The 18,803-nt window shown below is 44.1% G+C and overlaps 1 protein-coding gene across 1 annotated transcript in view; it reads left to right on the top strand.

Moving 5' to 3' along the window:
• Positions 1-18,803, top strand: part of ANGEL1 (angel homolog 1) — a 74,939-nt gene that overhangs the window by 22,400 nt on the left and 33,736 nt on the right. The window contains exons 2-3 of the mRNA XM_086893386.1: positions 1,876-1,932; positions 6,728-6,817. The gene's annotated coding sequence lies outside the window, so the exon portion shown is untranslated. The remainder of the gene's footprint in view (positions 1-1,875; positions 1,933-6,727; positions 6,818-18,803) is intronic.

Raw genomic sequence — 18,803 nt, 5'->3', positions numbered from 1 at the left:
AGTAGCAGGATGCTGCATCCAACCATCTATGATATGGAAAATTTAGGAAACAAAATTAAATTGGTCAAATTTAAATACCAATTAATACATGGTTCTCCAATAGAGCCATGTGTTATTTTAGGTCCAGAAAAGGAATTTCAGTTTTGAAAACCAGATGAGTCTTCTGGTTATATTGTGTGCTGAAAATAGCAGTGGTTCGTGGGGTCACTCCTTACCACATGCTGAATTCTCCATGCCCCATCCTGTAGCATTTATTTCCCCTGGACTCATCTAAAAAGGTATCATCCACTCAGACACTTCTGCAACTGAGTCCCGATGGGCACACTCTCCTGAGTTAGATAGCTTCGGAGCAAATGTCCTGAGGGTCTGCATTTCTAACTCTGCAGTGGCAAATTATTGATCTGTTCCATTTTAGCCAGCCAAATGCAGAGTATCTCCATGGGGGAATGATCTCCAATGCTTCTGGACAAAGGCATTATAACCCTCACCAATCCCTGCTGTTAGGGTAGATGTCATCTCTCCAGGACAAAGGATGGGGGCCCCTGCAGTGACACATGTCCCAGGAAGCTACTCAGCTTGGTGGCAAAATAGTTTTTGACGGAATCTAATATGGATGGCAGTACCTCAGAAAGCAGATGTCAGGAGGAATAAGCCCTGGCCAGCTAGACTGCTGCATGATTTAGACAGCAGCCTAATGTCTATTCCTTACCACCTCCAGGAGGGTGTCTCTGCTAATAGGGCTTCTTCCTATCAGCAGCCATTCTCAGTTTCTTGAACAGTAATGAAGCAAAACTGGTTTGGGAAGAAAAATGTAGATGAGAATGGGCAGAACTCCAGACCTTTTCCAGTGTTCTTGTGAGCACATCCAGCAGGTCACATCTACTTCTGTGTCATGGGACAACTCACAACTCAATTCTTCTAGCAATCCCATGGCCTAATCTTTATTAGTGAGGTACTCTGTACACTTTGTGGATCCTTGTCCTACTGCCCACTTCAGAGCCAAACAGTCAGAGTAATGTTCTAATTCAAGTAATTTCTGTAAGTTCAGTTAGAATGTACCATTTTACACCAGAAATAAAGTGGCCCATTTATAAGAGCTGGGCTGTAAAGTAGTCTGGATAATCTCTGATCACTAGCAGTATCTGCCTGGGAAAAGAGTGGTAATCAGATATGGTAAATACAGTATACTCAAGAGGTAGAAGTTTCATATTTTTGAGATCACATCCCTGGTTCAGTGAAATTTCTTTCCCTGTATAATGTGGAGTACTCATGGCCAGATGGGTTATCTGCTACTCTCACTGTCCTCTGAGATATCATCAACTGGACGCTGTTAAGACTGGCCTCCATAACAGGTATTCCCTGGTGATCAGGTAACCCTGTGGTCATGTTTTCAGAGATTTTAAGGACAGAACAGATCATCTTCTCTGTTTTTTTACATAATGAAGCCCTGATTTTAATTCAGCTGGGGCACACACTATTCATTTTCACTTTCAAACATAATAAGGGTAAAGTATGTCTTTGCACAGTCCTTGTATTTAGAGCTGGAGAAATCCTAATTGGTCTCATTTCATGTGTCTCCTGGGGACTAGCAGAGGATCATTTCCTTTAGTGAGTGCAGACATAAGTTCTAAGTGATTCAAAAGATAGAGGTTTCACTGCTTTCCTGGAAAAAAAATCTCCTTCTGCAAAAAGATCTTGCTTATTTTCTCCACTGTTCCTAGTGTTATGTCTGTAAACACAATAATTCAAATCTTTGAAAATGTTTTCATCTCAAAAGAGGCTACCAGATTTCTCTGTGTACTGCCTCTCAGGGATTTGTACAGCTTTTCCTTGACTCTAAATTCACTTTATCATCACTTTGACATTTTTTTCCAGGTACAAAATCCACGGAACCTTGGATCCACCACTTTCTCATTTTCTTGGCCACCTCAGGTAAGTCCTGCCTGTCACCCAAGCTTGAGCCCTCTGCTTCAGAGCATGCTCAGCAATGGGTAGCTTGTTGAAGTACCTGGTCTTGGGTGTCTCTGCAGCCGGGAAGCTGCTGCCGCCCACTGCGTACATCAGTGCCTGAGATACTGTCTCCATGGCAACTGAGAGCTTTTTTTTTTTTTCCTGATGAACAGTTTAAAGAATAGAAAAAGCACATCTGGAGTTGCCATATCAGCTGCTCCCTGCCCCCCTGCCTCAGAGACAAAACCTCAGTTTTAGGAGACCTGGGCTGAACATCTCAGGAGATAGAATGAAAGCAAGTGAGGTGTACAAGAGAGAGAAGTGTAGTGGAGTGTATTATTGATTTAAGGATGGCTGTGGGTTGATTACATTTTCATATTAGGGGCTTTGCGTGGGAGTAGCTCAACCACACCAGCCTGCTGTGTATTTTCTACCTGCCATGTGTTGCTGAACATTTGAGCAAGACTAATTTTTGTATCCCTCATTTGTAAAGGCAGAGTTTCTAAGTACCCTTAGTTCAACTGTACTTTTCTTACGGGATAGAAAATTATTATGTATTTTTTTTTGGTCAGTGCTTCAAAAAGGTTCTTTAGAATTGTCATTATTTTTGCTTTCTATGTCCAGTTCTAGGAGCAAGTGTTTTGCTGCTGTTGTGTACTATGCAAGAAAGCCTCTTTTTTTACAGCCCTTAACGGCTTCTGGGCTATCAAACAGGAAAGCCGTTGCTGCCATGGGACCATACATAGCCCATTCTGGACTGTATGTGGTTTCTTTAACTTCTTTGACTCCTTGGATCATCCTTCAGATAATTTTTTGCTCTGTTCTCAGAAAGATCAGGTGATCCTGTTCCTTCCCTGCCTCACACCAGACTCTCTTGAATACAGCAGTTCTAGCAGACAATAACAAAGAGGTGATGCTGCCTGGCTGTGTCCGGCACAGGAAGAGGCAGAGGAATCGGGCTCCCTGCCATCGACCTCTAACTTCAGCAGGCGGGATGTGGGAAAAAGCAAAAACCCAACCTCAGCCAAATAAAGCTGGCCTGCAAAAGACCTTCATTCCTGAAGAATTTTTGAATTAAATACTGGCTACAGCCAGCCAGATTCCACTGAAAATGACTATGTCAACTGGTTTTAAATAACAGTCTTTCATGTATGTGCTTTTTATGTTGCTTCCCATTGTTTGTTGATTTCCCCATAGACACTGAGAAATTAAATCTTTTGCTCAACACATTTTTCTTCCTTCTTACTTGGCAAACAAGGATTTTTGAGTCTGACTAGAAACAAGATGGCTATCTATGCATTGCTCGCCATCCGCTCCCCGAACGGCTGTTGGGAGGAGGTGACAGCTGCCTTTGTGCATCTGACAAAATCAGTGCCTCCTTTGGGTTTTCTGCACGCCTACAACTCATTCCTGTAGCAATCCCTGTTACTCTTCCTATTATTTTAGTAGTGCTGAGGGAATCCTTCTGTACTCTTTACAGAACAAGCCAGTCCTCGCTATACTGGGCTTCCTTTGTAAACAGGCAATTCATTTCCAAACCTTCTCCTAAGAGTGCCAGCTCCAATGTGCAACAGTAGTCACAGATTGCAGAATTATTTCTGTAAGTTACCTACCTCCAGTGTTGAGCCAGGAACTGAGAATTAGTCCCTCCTAGGGACACAACGCACTTACTACACTGTATGAGAAGAAGTCTGATTCTTTGTGAAAAAATATGGAACAACTACAGCCACCTGAATCCCTCTCTCTGGAAGAAAGTCTGACAGAGACTTGGAAATGGCAGCTACAGTATTCCTTAAAATTACTGAAAGCAAATGGTAATGAGGACCAGCTGGAAAGAATGAAATCTTCCACATGGCTATATGTGCCATCTATATTGGCTCAGATTGTATGGCTATGGTCTGAAAATAAAGAAAGGTCCCTTACAAACCCCCATATGTTCCATACCATTGCTATAGTATGGATTTTTTTTAATGCCCTCAAAGCGCCCTGAGATAGGACACAAGGCTCCCTTCCCACAGCATGAGCCTGTTGATGTTCATGTTACTAAAACACCTAAGAATTAGTGGCTCTCTTGCTGCCAGAGCAGACTTCTCCTCAGGGTCAGCAGCGCATGATGCTGTTATTCAAATATTTGTGTAATACTGAAGGGCTTGAACACAGTTGTCTTCCATCTGCATCTGCTTTGAAATATAACATTAAGTAAATATAACGTCGCTCTGGCTTTTGAAGTGCAAGGCCCAGCACTGTGTTGAAAGATCTTCAGGGCAAATGTGAAGCCTCCCCTTAAACCTGGCCAGCTTTGCCTGGGCCTCTTTTGCCTGGAGAAAGTGCCTCAGTTATGATCTGCCATTTGATCTGCTGATTTATTTCAGCATCTTGGATTTAAGGGAGCAGTCGAGGACAAAGAGCAAGAAAGGGTTCACTGCAAGGCCTCTAGTGCCATAATCTGGCAGAAGTTGACTTTTCAAATGGTTTATAATCTCTGAATTTCTGGGGTTTGTAATAAAGTCATCCATAACTACCATATCATACTTGGAGAGAGATGCAAACCTAGGAATGTAATTGTTTGAGTTTTTCTCACTTGCTCTACCAAATATTTGTAAATACTTAGGAAGTTAAACAACCCATAGTGGAATATCTATGTTTAAATCATTAGAGTTCATACCTAATTCACAGAGACACCACAGCAAAAGTGAGCTGAGAAACAGTTTTGAAGGATGACAGGTTCATGGTATCCTTTTCGTAGCAAGAAAGAAGCATATCAATATTTGCCAGAAGGACTCAAAGTGGGAAGTGAGAGCTGTTTAGAGAATAGGCAATACAATAAAACCAAACCTTCCTCAGGGGGTCAGAGGGTAGCTGGGCTTTCAAATAAAAGCAGTTTCTCTTTCTGTCAGGAATTAAGTATATGTTTTATATTCGATTATGCCTTTAAGCATGTAGTCTAGGCGAGGAGGAGGAGGGAGACCATGGTTATGATCATTAGTTTGGTTCTGCTTTGCAGTATTAACTGGTTATCTTTGGAGTTTGACCTTTCTTCTTAACATCCTGACCTGTAGGAAAGGGCAAGGCAGCAGTTACTGAGCATAGAGGAATCAGCACAAGGGGGCAGCAAGGGCTGGTGGCCCCTGGGGCTGAGGTATAGGGAGTTTCAGGGAAAGCCACAGGGCAACAGGGCAGAGCCTGCCAGCCTACTCACCCCACTGCCCCAGCCAAGGGCACCAAGGCAGCCCCAGCCCTGGGCACTGGGCACCTCCCTGGGGAAGGGGCAGGCCTATGCTGGGCTGCCATATCAGCTTCCTCATGGAAATTGGAGACAAGCATCCTGTGATGTTGCTGGTTAGGGCCTGAAATGGGGTTCTTGGCTGTGGGCAGGGTGAGGGGAGACCCATGTGAGGGTATTGGGGTGCTGGAAGTCAGGGTTGAAACACTGTGAACTGTTTAAAAACAGCATCAGAAATTCCATACCATTTTCCTAATGTGGGGTCACCAAGTGGCTGAGGTTGGATCTGGGGTCCATGTGAATGTTTCCATTCTTCCTTTAGCCTCAGTGAGCTTGGTCTGAATTAGTTATGTATACTTAAATCCTTTATGCACCAGTTTTGTGTGACTTCATTGTCAATCCATAAGGAATATGGCCTCTTCTAAGTGATTTCCTATTGTAAATAAAATTTGCTCCTGGCACCCTTGCAGTAGAAAGCACCTGTGTGGCACCAAGCAATATCATACAGAGGTGCTCAAAATTAGAAAAGAGATCTTATTTGAGTCAGGAAATAAATGTATCTGTGTTCAGTGTATACATTTAAAATAGAGGCTAAGGAGCCCAGCTGAAAGCACTACGTTAACATGACTGCATTGCTTTGGGTACTAGGGTTGGACCTGTCTTAATGGCACCATACGATGGACACCCCACAGATGCTTCAGTTTGCATTTCTAGCTGCATATCCCTTGGGTGGTTTAAAGTGCTTCTGATACAGAAGAAAGATTCCCTACTGAGTCATCCCTTTCTCTTTCATGGTTTCACAGCTCCGGTCCCATGTGGGGACACAGAGCTGACAGAAGTTCTTTAGCAGCAGCATCCCAGTGAATCACTGCTATGGAAACAGCCAGGAATTCTGTGTATGACCTTTGGAGGGCTTCCAAAGAGGTAGCTCTAACTATATTCAGCCCAAGCCATGCACGTATCTGTAAGGTATCCACTGTCTTTTACCCAAGGTGCCATGTGTGTGAAATTGTTCAGACTCCTGTTTTGACGATAGAAGGCCTAACCAGTTGCAAACTTGTAATAGCCAAAATATAACTGTCAGCATTAAAAGATATATATACACTTTAAAAATTTAACTGCTGGCAAAAGAATGTAAAAAATGGAGCATGTCAGTAAAATATTTTGGCATTTCATTGGTATAAATACCCAGACACCCTAAGCACTTTCAATGCATAATCCAGATTTACTACCTTTTCGTGATGGCTGAAGTGGTAGATTCTTTAAAGCTTGACATGACTGACCATAAGCATGAATTGTATAAATCCAGAGTTACAATTTTATGCAGTGTGAACACTTTTCATCATGTGCTTTAGAGGTTTACTGAGGTCCTCAATGTTAGAAATGTTTTTGTGAAGTAAATTAAAATGTGAGTTAAAAATGTGAAAATGACCAATACATTCTTGTTGGTTTTTTGAGGTCAAAACAAAAAAATCTGTTGGTTTATATCTAAAATAAAAGCCCTCCCTCAAAGGAAAATAATTCTTCCCCTCATCTTCTCTCCTGTCTTTATAGTTGATTCAACTTGATGAGGGTTACCAGTCCAAGAACATTAAACATGAAGGATGAAAAATATCAAAGCTTCATACAGACAGCAAAATGCAAGTAAGTGACAGAACAAACTTCCCCTGTGTGCTCTTCCCCGGCCAACATGTTGGTGCTTTCATTCAAGCAGTTCTCAGCTTCCTAGACTACTGCATAAAGTTAGCTAATAATTGGATGGAAACCCTCTACCTCAATTCAAGAGAGCATAACAGCTCTCACAAAGCATAACAGTTGTCACCTTTCAATACCAAGAAGACCTGCACTGGTGACTTACACAGAAACCACATCTATATCCTTCTAGTGCAAGGAACCATATTTCAGACTTGACTCAGCTCATCACCTCCCACCCTCATAGCCTCAGATTCATGCTGAGACTGACTGCAGGATGATGAAAATAGCAAGACAAGGCATTTCATGTTCTATTTCTGATCTGTAAAGAAAAGCAAAGAATGAGAAATGTCAGGAGTATAGCCAGCCTTAGGAGATAACCTCTTCCCAGACAAAAGAGATTTGAAAGCACAACTATCTTTATTTTAATGCCTTTCTGAATAAAACCTCTGAATCTCTTGATGCATAGGCCACCACTAATGTGATCAAATCACACTCAGACTGTCTGTGGGTTTCTAAAGTACCTATCACTGCCACAGCTAGGTGACAGATTACAAGAATTAGAAGAGACATCGCTGCAGTTCCATTTATACCATATTTTTTGTCCCCCCTAAGGCATTTTAAGATGGATTCTCTGCTCTCTGCTAAATTTGCTTTGCACTGGTTATGTGTGCAGCATTGAGAGAACTCAAACAGGCAGGAGATTCCCACAGGAAAATTCCCTCAGTATGAGAGGTCTGTGCCAGTTGTATAGCTGTGTCTTCTTCGCTGCCTGTCCGTCTACTCTCAGCAGGAACAGGATGAAACAAAATGCCATATTACAACAGATCTTTCTCTGGTATAAGGTCCATTATCTTCTTTGTTCTGGTGGTGTAAACTGGAGTATGTGATTTATTGTTACAGCTTCCAGTTGGATAAGACAGCTAAGATTAGGACACCTGCCTCTCCAGCATGCATTAGTCAAGGGTCAAGGTCTCTCATATTCTGTTTTTCAGGAAAGCCATGGGGAAAGACACCCACTGTCTGTTTGGCAAATGACTTCACAGAAAAGGATTTCTGCATGAAGACCATGTATTGGTCTCAGCCTAAGGTCTGGCTGAGCTGTTATTTCACTGGAGAACATGACAAGATGTTCTTATGGCATAAGGTTTTCTGTCTCAGGAGATCTTTTTGTCTCTGAGGATGGAAAAACAAAATTTAAGGGCTTCCCTACCTCAACTGATCACAGAAAAACCAATCATTATTTCTTTTCTTCTTTTCTCTTACCTAGATTTTCACACAAACGAATCACAGATACTTTGTCCTGCCTGTTGTTTGTAATCACCTCCTGTCCCCATAAACCTCTCTAAACCAAGCCTCTAAACCAGCCAGCCTACTCATTGGAGAGGGGTTGGTTTCAGTTTTCAGTTTTACCTGGATTTATAATCTGCCTGCTATGCTTTATAGAGTCATCATGAAATCATAGAATGGTTTGGGTTGGGAGGGTCCTAAAAATCATCTAATTCCAACCCCCCATTATTAATTAACAAATGTATTAATTTATTTTGCCTTTCACTGCTATGGGCAGTGACGCCTGCCACTAGACCAGGTTATTCCAGCCTGGCCTTGAACTCTGCCAGGGATTGGGTATCCACATCTTCTCTGGGAAACCTGTTCCCTTGCCTCACTACTCTCATTGTAAAAAGTTTCTTCCTTATAGCCAATCTAAACCTACCCTCTTGCACTTTAAAAATGTTGCCTCTCATCCTGTCACTACATCCCCCTCCGTTCTTCTTGGAGGCCCCTTCAGGTACTGGAAGGCAGTATGAAGGTGCAGTTGAAATTTCTCATGTTTTATTAGTCTTCTGTTTTTTCCCATGTTGCTCCTACTGGGCCCTGCAGCTGGTTAGCCAGAACTCATCCTGTATCCCATGCATTTTGAACTGCAGCCCAAAATGCCTCAGGACACTCCTGGGCTTTCCCAGTCCAGCTCCCCTCCTTGCATAGCCAACCATTTTGTACAATCAGCTGAGGAAATGTGTTTAGCTGCCTCTTAAAACCAGCTTGACTTTCGACCTTTCTAACCTGTTGATTTGCCTTCACAGAGCATCAATGTGTTCAGCATTAGAAACAAGACAATCCCTAGCCTAAATGTATGCATGGCTACTTCATACCCATTTGTTCTTGTGCCAGCATTGTCCTTTATCTTTAAACAGCTTTTTTTGCCTTCCCATGTGTTCACCCCCTGAAGTATTTATTTATAGATTGCAATTATATACCCCTTCACCAGGCTAAACAAGGCTGGCTCTTTAGTTAATTAAGATCTGGTGAATGATGCAAGGCCAAGCATCATGGATGCCCAAAATCTGCCTCAGTCAGGGCTACATCAACATTGTCAGGAGCCAAAAAGGACACACCTAATTTTTACCAGAGTTGGTTCTAGCTGCCCTCCTACTTAATGGCAAGTTTCTCAGTTCAAGTGTGATCAAGTCTTCACTAGCCAGTCCTCCATTTTACCTTTAAGGTAAGGCAGATGTGGGTGGGCTACCTTTGATGCACCCTGTTCCATCCTTCTTGACATATCCAAGTGGCTGGGTAATCCACGCTACCTTAATCACATTGGGGGTTATTTTTAAAATACAATTAAATGAAAAATAAATTAAGTTCAGATGCTTGCTTGTTCTAAACATGTCCAGACAGACACAGGAAATGTGTGAGAGGCAACAGTACTGCATCAGCTTTGGGAGATGGGCTGGAGGAGTTAACAGGGCTTTTCCATCTCTATACTGCAGGACTGTTGTAATTTATCATTTCTATAGCACCATAAATTATATGGCACTTTGCAAGTACAGAGACAGTTCTTGCTTCTGTGAAGTAGCATGACTCTCAGCACAGGGTGTCTGGCTGAAGCACGCTCTTCCCCAGAAAGGCTTCTACTATGAATACCATGCCTGCAGGACTATGTGACAATACTGCCCCATTGTCCCATCAGGAGTGGGAGTAAAAAAGCTGAGGAAGGCAGAGGGCTTTTTTCCTAACTCCCCCGTATCACAGCTGGACTTCTCGTCTCTCCATGGCCTGTTTTAGCATTGCCTGGATGGAGAATAGGCTTCTTGGGGCTTTGATGCAGTCTGGCTGTCCTCCAGCAATATCCACAATATGCCCTCCCCTCCCATATGCTCTCCATTAATATCCTCCTGTCTGCTGAATAAGGAAAGAATAATTCTCCCAGCCCCAGCCAGAGCCCCTGAGCCAGGGGAGTTCATCAGTCAGACTGGTTTCTCCTGAACCCAGAATAGGCCTCGTTAATGGGCCAGGAGGGGATTTTATTTTGCCTTTCAGCTTGTGGCTGCCCTGAGCCAGGAGTAGAGTCAAGTTACTGTGTCCGGGAATCTCAGCTATTCCAAGAGTAGGAGCAAGTGAGCTGCTGACTCAGGAGGTTTCCTAGTGTTTTCAAGCAGGGCTCAGTCCTGTCAAAGGAAACTGAACTGTTAGCCTTGCCTTCTTCTAGCCCCAGGATAGGCATTAACAAAAGTCACAGTTGAGTGAAAGAGGCTGGGGAATTCATCTGGAGCAGGACTGTGGATCATGCTTTTTCCTGGCATGAGCACAGGTCCTTGCAAACACTCATATTAGTCCTTTACCCTTTTTTACTCCTCTCCTTGGAGGGCTATTTAGTATAATACAGATATCCACAAGCTATGAGGCGGCTCAGCTTTATTTGCATCATTTTCTGAAAGAGAAGATAAAATCAGAGGGAGAAACAGACTTATGAGCCAAAATGTTTAGTTGCAAATCAGTGTTAAAGAGTCAAGAATCCCTGCCACCCTAAACCTTGCTGTCACCCAAAGACCACCTTGCTTCTATGCTATGCAAGGAAGCAGGAGGATCCCTCCTGTGTGACTAAATTGTCCTTTGGACTTCCCAGAGCCTGGAATGGAGTCACAGCCTGTGTCTGGAACAAGTAATTAGAAGTCATGCTGAGTTCAGGATTCCTGTCCTCATTTCAAGTCTGCCTACGTGCTCTTATCTCTTCTAAAGGAATCAGTTTCTAGAGGTTAGCAGAGAAGACAAGTCTACCACTTGCATTCACCCCTCACAAAGCTGTGCACACTCCTTTGCAGAGAGACTGAAGTCATTGGAGAGCATATGCTCCCAAGTTTGCACCCCTCCATCTCCCAGCACTTCTGTGACTTCAGCGAGCCTGTTATAACCTGTCCCCTCTCAACCCTTGAAAAGTTCTGCCACCAGAGAGTCTCAGCTCTTTTATTTGAGGTCATGTTAGTCCTCTTCACTGCCTCTGACTGTGGGCTGCATTTTCTTACTGTCCTGTTCCCTTCTTCAAACTCACTTCACCAATGAAAAACCAGCCGAGTATGTAAAAGGCAACTGGGTGGAAGCTGGTATTTATAAAACAAGAAGGTTTCTTCTGCCTGCAGCTATTGGCATGTCTATCCCAGCCACATGCCCCAAGACTAGGATCTGATACAGGGACAAAGAAAGATAAGAGCTCCTCTTATTTGCCTTCAGTCTTGAGGATACAAAGGTGCCCAGTCTGAACAGCTAAGGAGCTCTTGGCTTGTGGCCTAAAGGCCACCTGTTGCTGCAGTATGGCCAGATGGGTAGGACACCTCTATTAGCTAGCATCTGGCAGAGACTTCCCTATGTAAGGAGAATTTTCAGCTACCTTTTTGATGGACTTACTATTCTTTTAGAGGTGCCCAACACCCCAACAGTGACAAAGCTGCAGACTAAGGTTCCCGCCCACTTACCTTTGGCATGCTGTTTGTTTTAGGTCAGGAGCTCTGGCAGAGGGTCACAGATGGTGCCTAGGACTTGTGATGGGTACAGGGAAGCAACCAGGGAGGAAGAGCATGCTCCAGGACATTTTATTTTCTAGACAAATGAGAAGTGCTGATTTTCCTTCACAATTTAACACTATTTGAGTTAGGATAGGAGTCCCATCTACAGAATTTGTCCATCGAACAATGACCCAAAGAAATATAGGTGTCTTCCTCCAAAATCTTCGCATCAGAAGGGACTGAATTGTTTCATTTCAGCTAACCAGGGTATGATCAGGTATGTGGGACTGGAATACAGTAAAAATTAACTGCAGAAAGCAATACCTTTAAGAGCAGGTTTCATTTCACCTGCTTGCTACCTATGAGACAGTGATCCCTGTAAAAAAAGGCAGGACAAACCTGCTCTGATAAATATGACCAGATGAAATAACTTAGTTCATAGTCTGTCATCTAGTTCAGTGAGTCACATGTGGTATCTCTAGAAAGTTGGTAACACCCTAGAAATCTGTAACTTAATACATATTTAACTGAGGTCTTGTCTCATATTTAATAGCAACTCCAACTGGGCTTGCATAACAATCTAGAGAAGGGTGGGGACTGCCAACATAGACTTGAATAGAGCACTAATAACCCTTTAGTATCCATGATGCCCAAGAAAAAATCAGCAGAGCATTGTGTTGTAGGCTTAATTGTGAAGCGATAGAAATGTGATTACCAAGACTCTGTTCTACAGTTGTATTGGCTAAAAAGCTGTAATCCAGGCTGAGAGCAAAGGATGGACACAGAGTGGTGGTGTGGATACCTTGAGTAGAATGGCTTCTATGTGAGGGCAACATTCAGAAGAAGCTGTGAGCTCCAAATGACCAGCTCAGAAACAAAGACTGTCTTGAGGGTTTCAGGATAAACACAGCTAAGCTATGAGGATGATTTATCTTAGAGAGAAAGAGAGAGCCCAAATGCTGCAGTGTTGCAGGCAGCCAGAACAGCATTTGCTGTGTAATGTGAAGTTATGAATGAAATTTAAGCACACATAGGCTTCATGGGCACACATTTCCTGCCAATCTGCAAAGTATCAGTGTGGTGTCTTGTAGTGCTAGGAGCTGGATGGAGGACAGGAGTTCCCCAGTGGGCATAACCTAATTGCTGTCCTACCTGGGGCACATGGCTGAAATTATACAAGGAAAGCCTGAAATGTCACACCGTCCCTTCCAGTAAAATAAATAAATGTATCTACCCCATGTCTGTCTTTTAGAGAGTACTGGACCTTCTTTTCTAGCTGTACACCCGAGGAAACATAAATAATGTCCAAGTTCCCCAACTGGCTCTAGCTCTGCAGACCAGGGGCTGCGACAGTAGTACAGCATGTTAGGACTGTATCCTCTGCACACAGACTGCCCTTCCCTCTGTATGGCTTCTCCCCCATATACAGAGGTGACTCCTGATGAAGCACTCATCCAACTGCTTCAGATATATGTGTGCCCACTTGAGTCTCTTCTGGAAAATCTCATGCCTTCTTAAGGGTTGTTCACACCCATCCATATACATACACATGTAAACAGCATGATAGCACATTAACACAGTTATGACCTATGATAATGGCAGTGAAATCATGAAAGCTTCTCTCCTCATCCTTGTTTTTCTGGTTTGAAAGATCAGGGTGTGACTCCCTGAGTGGAGGAAAGAAGGATAGATGCTCCTGTCAGTTTAGCAGCCCTGCTTCAGCACTGGCAAGGCAGTTGCACTGCTACTTCGTGTATGCAGCTCAAGAGCTTCAGGTCACTTCTGACTCGAGGAGGCATTTATTGTCACCGGTAATTGTTACTTCCCTACACAAAGCAAACAAAAATACCCGCTTCACCAGCACAATTACCTGCTGTGGTTTACCCAGGGGGAAAGGAGTGGGCAATATGGCCCGGCTGATGCAAGAGAGTGCCCCGTGCTACTCCACGCTGCTTGGTGCCTTTTGGGTGATTAGGGACATGCGAAATGTTTCAGACAGTACCACAGCCAGTTTTCCTCTCTCATATATGTACACTCCACACTAATCATGAGGACTGTGTGAGATGCTTATAGGTGTGTGACTTGAAGTGCACATGAGAGGGACATGCATACGTCCCTTCCCTCCGAGGCCAGCCGGGAGGGCGGATGGAAGGGGCTGGGAGTGGTGAGGGGGAACGACCCGCTGAAGATGACGGGGATCCAGTGCTCCCCCCAAGCCTTTTGCAAATGGCTTCCCTTCGTCTACGCACAATGAGCTTGTGAAGAGAAAGAAGGCAAATGCCGTTTGCAGAAGAGCAGGGATTTTTTTCTCCTTATTGCAGGCAGGACCAGCTGCGTTCCAAACCCGTGACTGCAGCAGCCATGACCCCTCCGAAAGGAAATCTAAGCCCGCGAGCAGTTGTGCTTGGGGAGGGCCGTGATCTCACGTTTCTCTGTTTTGTTTTGGAGCCTCGGATAAGTAGTGGACTTGCTTTTTCCCTTCGTTTATTTTCTTACTTTCTCTCTTTTTTTTCTTTTTTTTTTTTCTTTTCCCCCTCTGAATATATTTCCACAGCGTCAAGGAAGGAATTTAAAAAAGAAAAAGAAAAGAAAAAGGAAAAAAAAAAAGGGGGGGGGGGGGAAAGAAAAAAAAAAAAAAGGGTTCTGGCATGAGAACAAGAATGTTTCAAATTACAGAAAGGATGTGAAAGGTTCAAGAATTTGAGCCTTGACTCCGCCTGTGTCTGTCTCCACCCCCAGCTCCCGCCCCCATCCCCCCGAGAGCGGCTCGCGTTGTGGCTCCTGGGCTGCGCCGCGCAGTGAGCGGGAGCGCCTTGGTCCCGCTGGGCGCTGCGGGCACACGCTGCCCTTGGCTGCTGCCTGCCTGCCTTGCCCAGGCTTTCAGCCACCTTCTTCCCAGCTCGCACTTTTGAGCTCGGCTTTTTTGTCTCCTAGGGTGTGCATGTGGACGTGTGGTTTTAGCTACATCCCAGGAATGTGCCGAGGTCCCACTTCTGAGGACGGAGCGCCCTCTGCTCGCTGGGGAGCGGGGAAAAGCAGGCGAAGGTGCAGCTCTAGGGTGGAGAAGCAGGTTTCCTGCCGCTGCTGGGGCGTGGGCGCTTGCCCGCGGCAGTGCAGGGACACGTCCGTGGCCCCGCCGTGACTGCAGGGAGGGCCGGTGGCGGCACTGAGCGCTCTGCAGCGCCCTGGACTCGAGCTGTGCTCGCTGCCCGAGTCCTCAGCGACCGTGCCCCGGCTAGCTGGCTCCCACTGCGGAGCCACTAAAAGATGGGCTGGGGAGAAACTGCTAAGGGGACGGTTGAAATGGCTTGATCTTCCCTTGCAGGGGAAGATCGTGATTAGGTCTTGTCTCAGTCCCTTATGGAGGATCATATCCTGAACACCTTCTCCATGATATGACCACTTTATCCTGTGACCCTAGATGGAAACACAGACCACCATGGAATGAACATCCTCAGTTTCCTAAAAGGGAGATCCTGTGAATAAGGTTACATGGCAGAACATTATTTTCTTGCTCTCCCGTAACGTGATCAGGTACCCCCCTCCCATAAGGCTGTGAAAGCTGGCGCATTTGTCTCTTGGGAGTTGCACAGCTAATTGCATGTCAGTGAGGTAACAGGTCTTCATGAAATGTCTGGAAGAGAGAGGGCTACCAGAGCAATCTGTCAAGTCTGTAGCATGTGTTTGGCTGCCATCTCAGCAGCCTACAAGAAAGAGGGTGGTAAGGAATGAGCTATGGCTTGATTGAATTTTCTGTTGGGCCAAATTCAGAACCAAATCTTTTTTGTTGGGCTCTCTGGATTAAGAAACTATGAAAGAGCTTCAGTATTGTCGATAGATAAGGACTTACCCATTTAAGAAGAACAACTATAACATAAATCTTCAGGGGCTGAAATGTCTATTATGATCTTGACCTTTATCAGTGTCTTTAAAAAAACATTAGCACCAGTCAATTAACACAAATCTGCTGCTTCATGCTGAAAAATTTCAATTTTGTCCTTGCAAATTTTTACTCCATCATCTCTTCAGATTCTGTAACTTTGCTGTAACAGGTTCAGGTGAGGGGCATGAAGCATGTTAGTTGCACTGACCAGTAGCTGGTACATGACATGCTCCCAGTCCTATGATGCTTGATTTAGTGTATGGCTGCAAGACACCCTTTTGCATAGGGTACATGTCCTCTGATACACACTGAGCACTCCTTATATGGATGGGAGCCTACTGGAACAAGAAACTATTGATATAAGTTTAAAAGGAGAAGACTAGGAACAGTGTACCCGCTTTGGCAGCCCGTGAAATTTCCCTTTTGCAACTAAAAGCCAGAAACCTGTAGGCCAGTTAAGCTAGACAGATCAAAGGTCTTCACTATGAGCAAGCTGAGACAGTTTGTCATAAAAGATTAGTCTTTATACTTACTCTGAGATTTCCAAAGATTCTAATTAATGATGTCTTTATGATGTCTTTATAATATCTTATATGTTGTCCTAAGTATTGTGGTGGTGCCTAGAAAATTAGTTTGAACTGGATCTCTTTATACTGGATGGGATTCATTACAAAAAGATTATTTTCCTTGCAAGACATCCAGAGGTTCATCTAAACTAGCTAACACATTAAATACCCTGGTATGCATATTGTGTTTTCAAAACATTTTACTTAAACAGTGTTATTTTCTTTCTAATATTGAAGAGCTCTTGGCTCTATTGTCACTTGGCTGTGTCACTCTCAGAAAGTATGGAGGAGATGTAGTGTTTAACCAGCTTTTTACACTGTCTAATTTTGTGCTGGCAGGCTGAATTCCTGAGGTATGTTAGATGAGTCTCAGAGCTGCCTTAATTTATGCTAGCCAAACCATTTCCTTCTGCGCCATTTCACAGGTGCAGGATCAGCAGAGAAATTCATGTTCCACTCCCCAACCGCTCCTGCTCAGTGAAGACACCAGAGTTTATCCCTGAATTCCCAGCAAGGGGACAAATGCTGCCACCAAGCTTAAAAAAGCTTTGTTGATCTGAGAATATTCAGAGATCTGCACAATACAAATGACAACTACATCCCTCTACCACATTGCTTGCATGTGACCAAAATCTTCACCCTCAATTTTTGCTGCATCTGGCCACATAGTAGGAGAGAAGGTTGCATCTAGTTCCTTCCCAGAGAGTCCATCTCTTTTGATTTTGTGTTTGGAAAAATAAATAATTTTTGTTTATCAAGCCCTTCTGGAATGAAAATATGGTCTCAAACTCTTCAGCTGAAAGAAACCATCCAATCTCCCTGAAGGTTTTTCCTGGTCTAAAGGTACAATTTAGCTGCCACGTTGTTGTTGCTCTGGAGTTTAAGTGGACACTCAAATAAATAAAAGTGACACCTGCTGCAGGCCAGTTTCCATCTCTATTTGATTATTTTGTTTTCTTACAGAAGATTTTTGATGGCTGTAGCTAATCTAGAAACTTAAGTGTGATAATTGAACAAATCAGTTTACTTGGGCATCTGATTCTGTGCAAACCTAAGTGGAATATTAATGCATGACTAATACACAACAGTAGTTTGCATAAGTTAAAGATCCATGTGTGACATATGCAAGCCCAAGACACTGTGGGAAGAAAACACCAAAGATATTGAACAGTATGTATGTGCTACTCCTCTACTCCAAAATGCACCCTTTTCCTGTACAGCAAACAGTGCTTTAAGGACAGGGAAGCAGAAACTTCACTCTCTGACATCAGGTACTGTGAGATCCCATTGTTCTCTCTTCCTTGTTTTCCAATCTGGAAACATGCAAGAAACTTCTCACTCCTGATCCAGCTTAACTGACCATAGTTCATCTGCCTGCTGATAAGCCAGGAGGCTCATTTAAAAGGAAAATCTGGGGTTCTACAAATACTGTTTTCTGTTATGTAACAATAATTGTGTGTCATGCAAAAATTTTTTTTTAAAAAAAATTTTTTTTGTACAAAAATAAAATCACTAAATGTTCACAACTCTCTGGCCTTAATTCTGAGTCTGCATATTTCATTGGTATTGGTATTGGTATTGGTATTTCATTTTATGCCTCTTAGGCTGAAAAAAAAAAAAAGATCCAGAAAAGGATTTCTTGGGACTGAGGGGGAGAGAGAGAAGCATGGATATTTTTCCCTGGCATAGCCAGAGAATGGTGAACAGTTGGTCAACAGACTTGGAGCCACTGAAGAACATCCTAGGACATGACCTATTTTAAAAAATAGCCCCAGAAATGCAAAGTATCTACACTCAGGTGTATGGATCAGCTGCAATAACTTCAGTGGGTCCAAGAGAAACTAAGACTGTCCTGCAGCAGTGAGACATCACACATGTGGGCCAGCAAGCAATGGCAGAGTTGTCACGCTGGTAGGGACCAATTGTCAGGTATTTTCAGTTCTTCAACCACAGCCCCATTGACTGTGGCAACACTTGCCACAGGCATTGCTGACCCACCTGCCTCTGGAGCAGTGCTGGGGGAACACTGTACAACAGTTAAAATGATGCTCCCACTGGAAGTTCTTCACAGGAAAGCAGCAATGGAGTAGTTGTGGGAACAGCAGCTCTGGTGAGACCCCACCTGCATCCAGTTCTGGGGTCCACAGCACAAGAACATGAACCTGTTGGAGCAAGTCCAAATGCCACCAAGTTAATTAGAGGGATGGAACACCTCTCATTTGAGGAAAGGCTAAAAGAACTGGGACTGCTCAGCTTGGAAAAGAGAAGGCATTAGGGTGACCCATTTGTGGCCTTCCGTTACCTGAAGGGAGCCGACTGGAAAGCTGGAGAGAGACATTTGGTTAGATTTTGCAGTGACAGGACAAGGGGGATGATGTCAAAGTGAGAGAGAATAGGTTCAGATTAGACATTAGTTAAAATTCGTTGCTGTGAGGGTGGTGAGACACTGGAATAGGTTGCCCAGAGCAGTTGCGCATGCCCCATCCCTGGAACTGTTTAAGGCCAGGTTGAATGCAGCTCTAAACAGCTTGATCTAGTGGAAGGTGTGTCCGTCAACGACGATGGGTTGGAGCTCGATGATGTTTCAGCTCGTTTCCAGCCCAGGCCATTCCATGATTCCGTGCGAACAGGCTGCGGCCGAGGCCTCCGTGCCGCGCTGAGCCGGGCCCGGCGGGCGGCACGGCCGGGGCTGTGCTGGCACCTGGCGG

The sequence above is a fragment of the Cyanistes caeruleus genome, chromosome 6 (assembly GCF_971803275.1).
Source record: "Cyanistes caeruleus chromosome 6, bCyaCae1.hap1.1, whole genome shotgun sequence".
Classification (NCBI taxonomy): Eukaryota; Metazoa; Chordata; class Aves; order Passeriformes; family Paridae; genus Cyanistes; species Cyanistes caeruleus.
The sequence above is the reverse complement of the archived record's forward strand: the minus strand, read 5'-3'. Positions and strand labels throughout refer to the sequence as shown.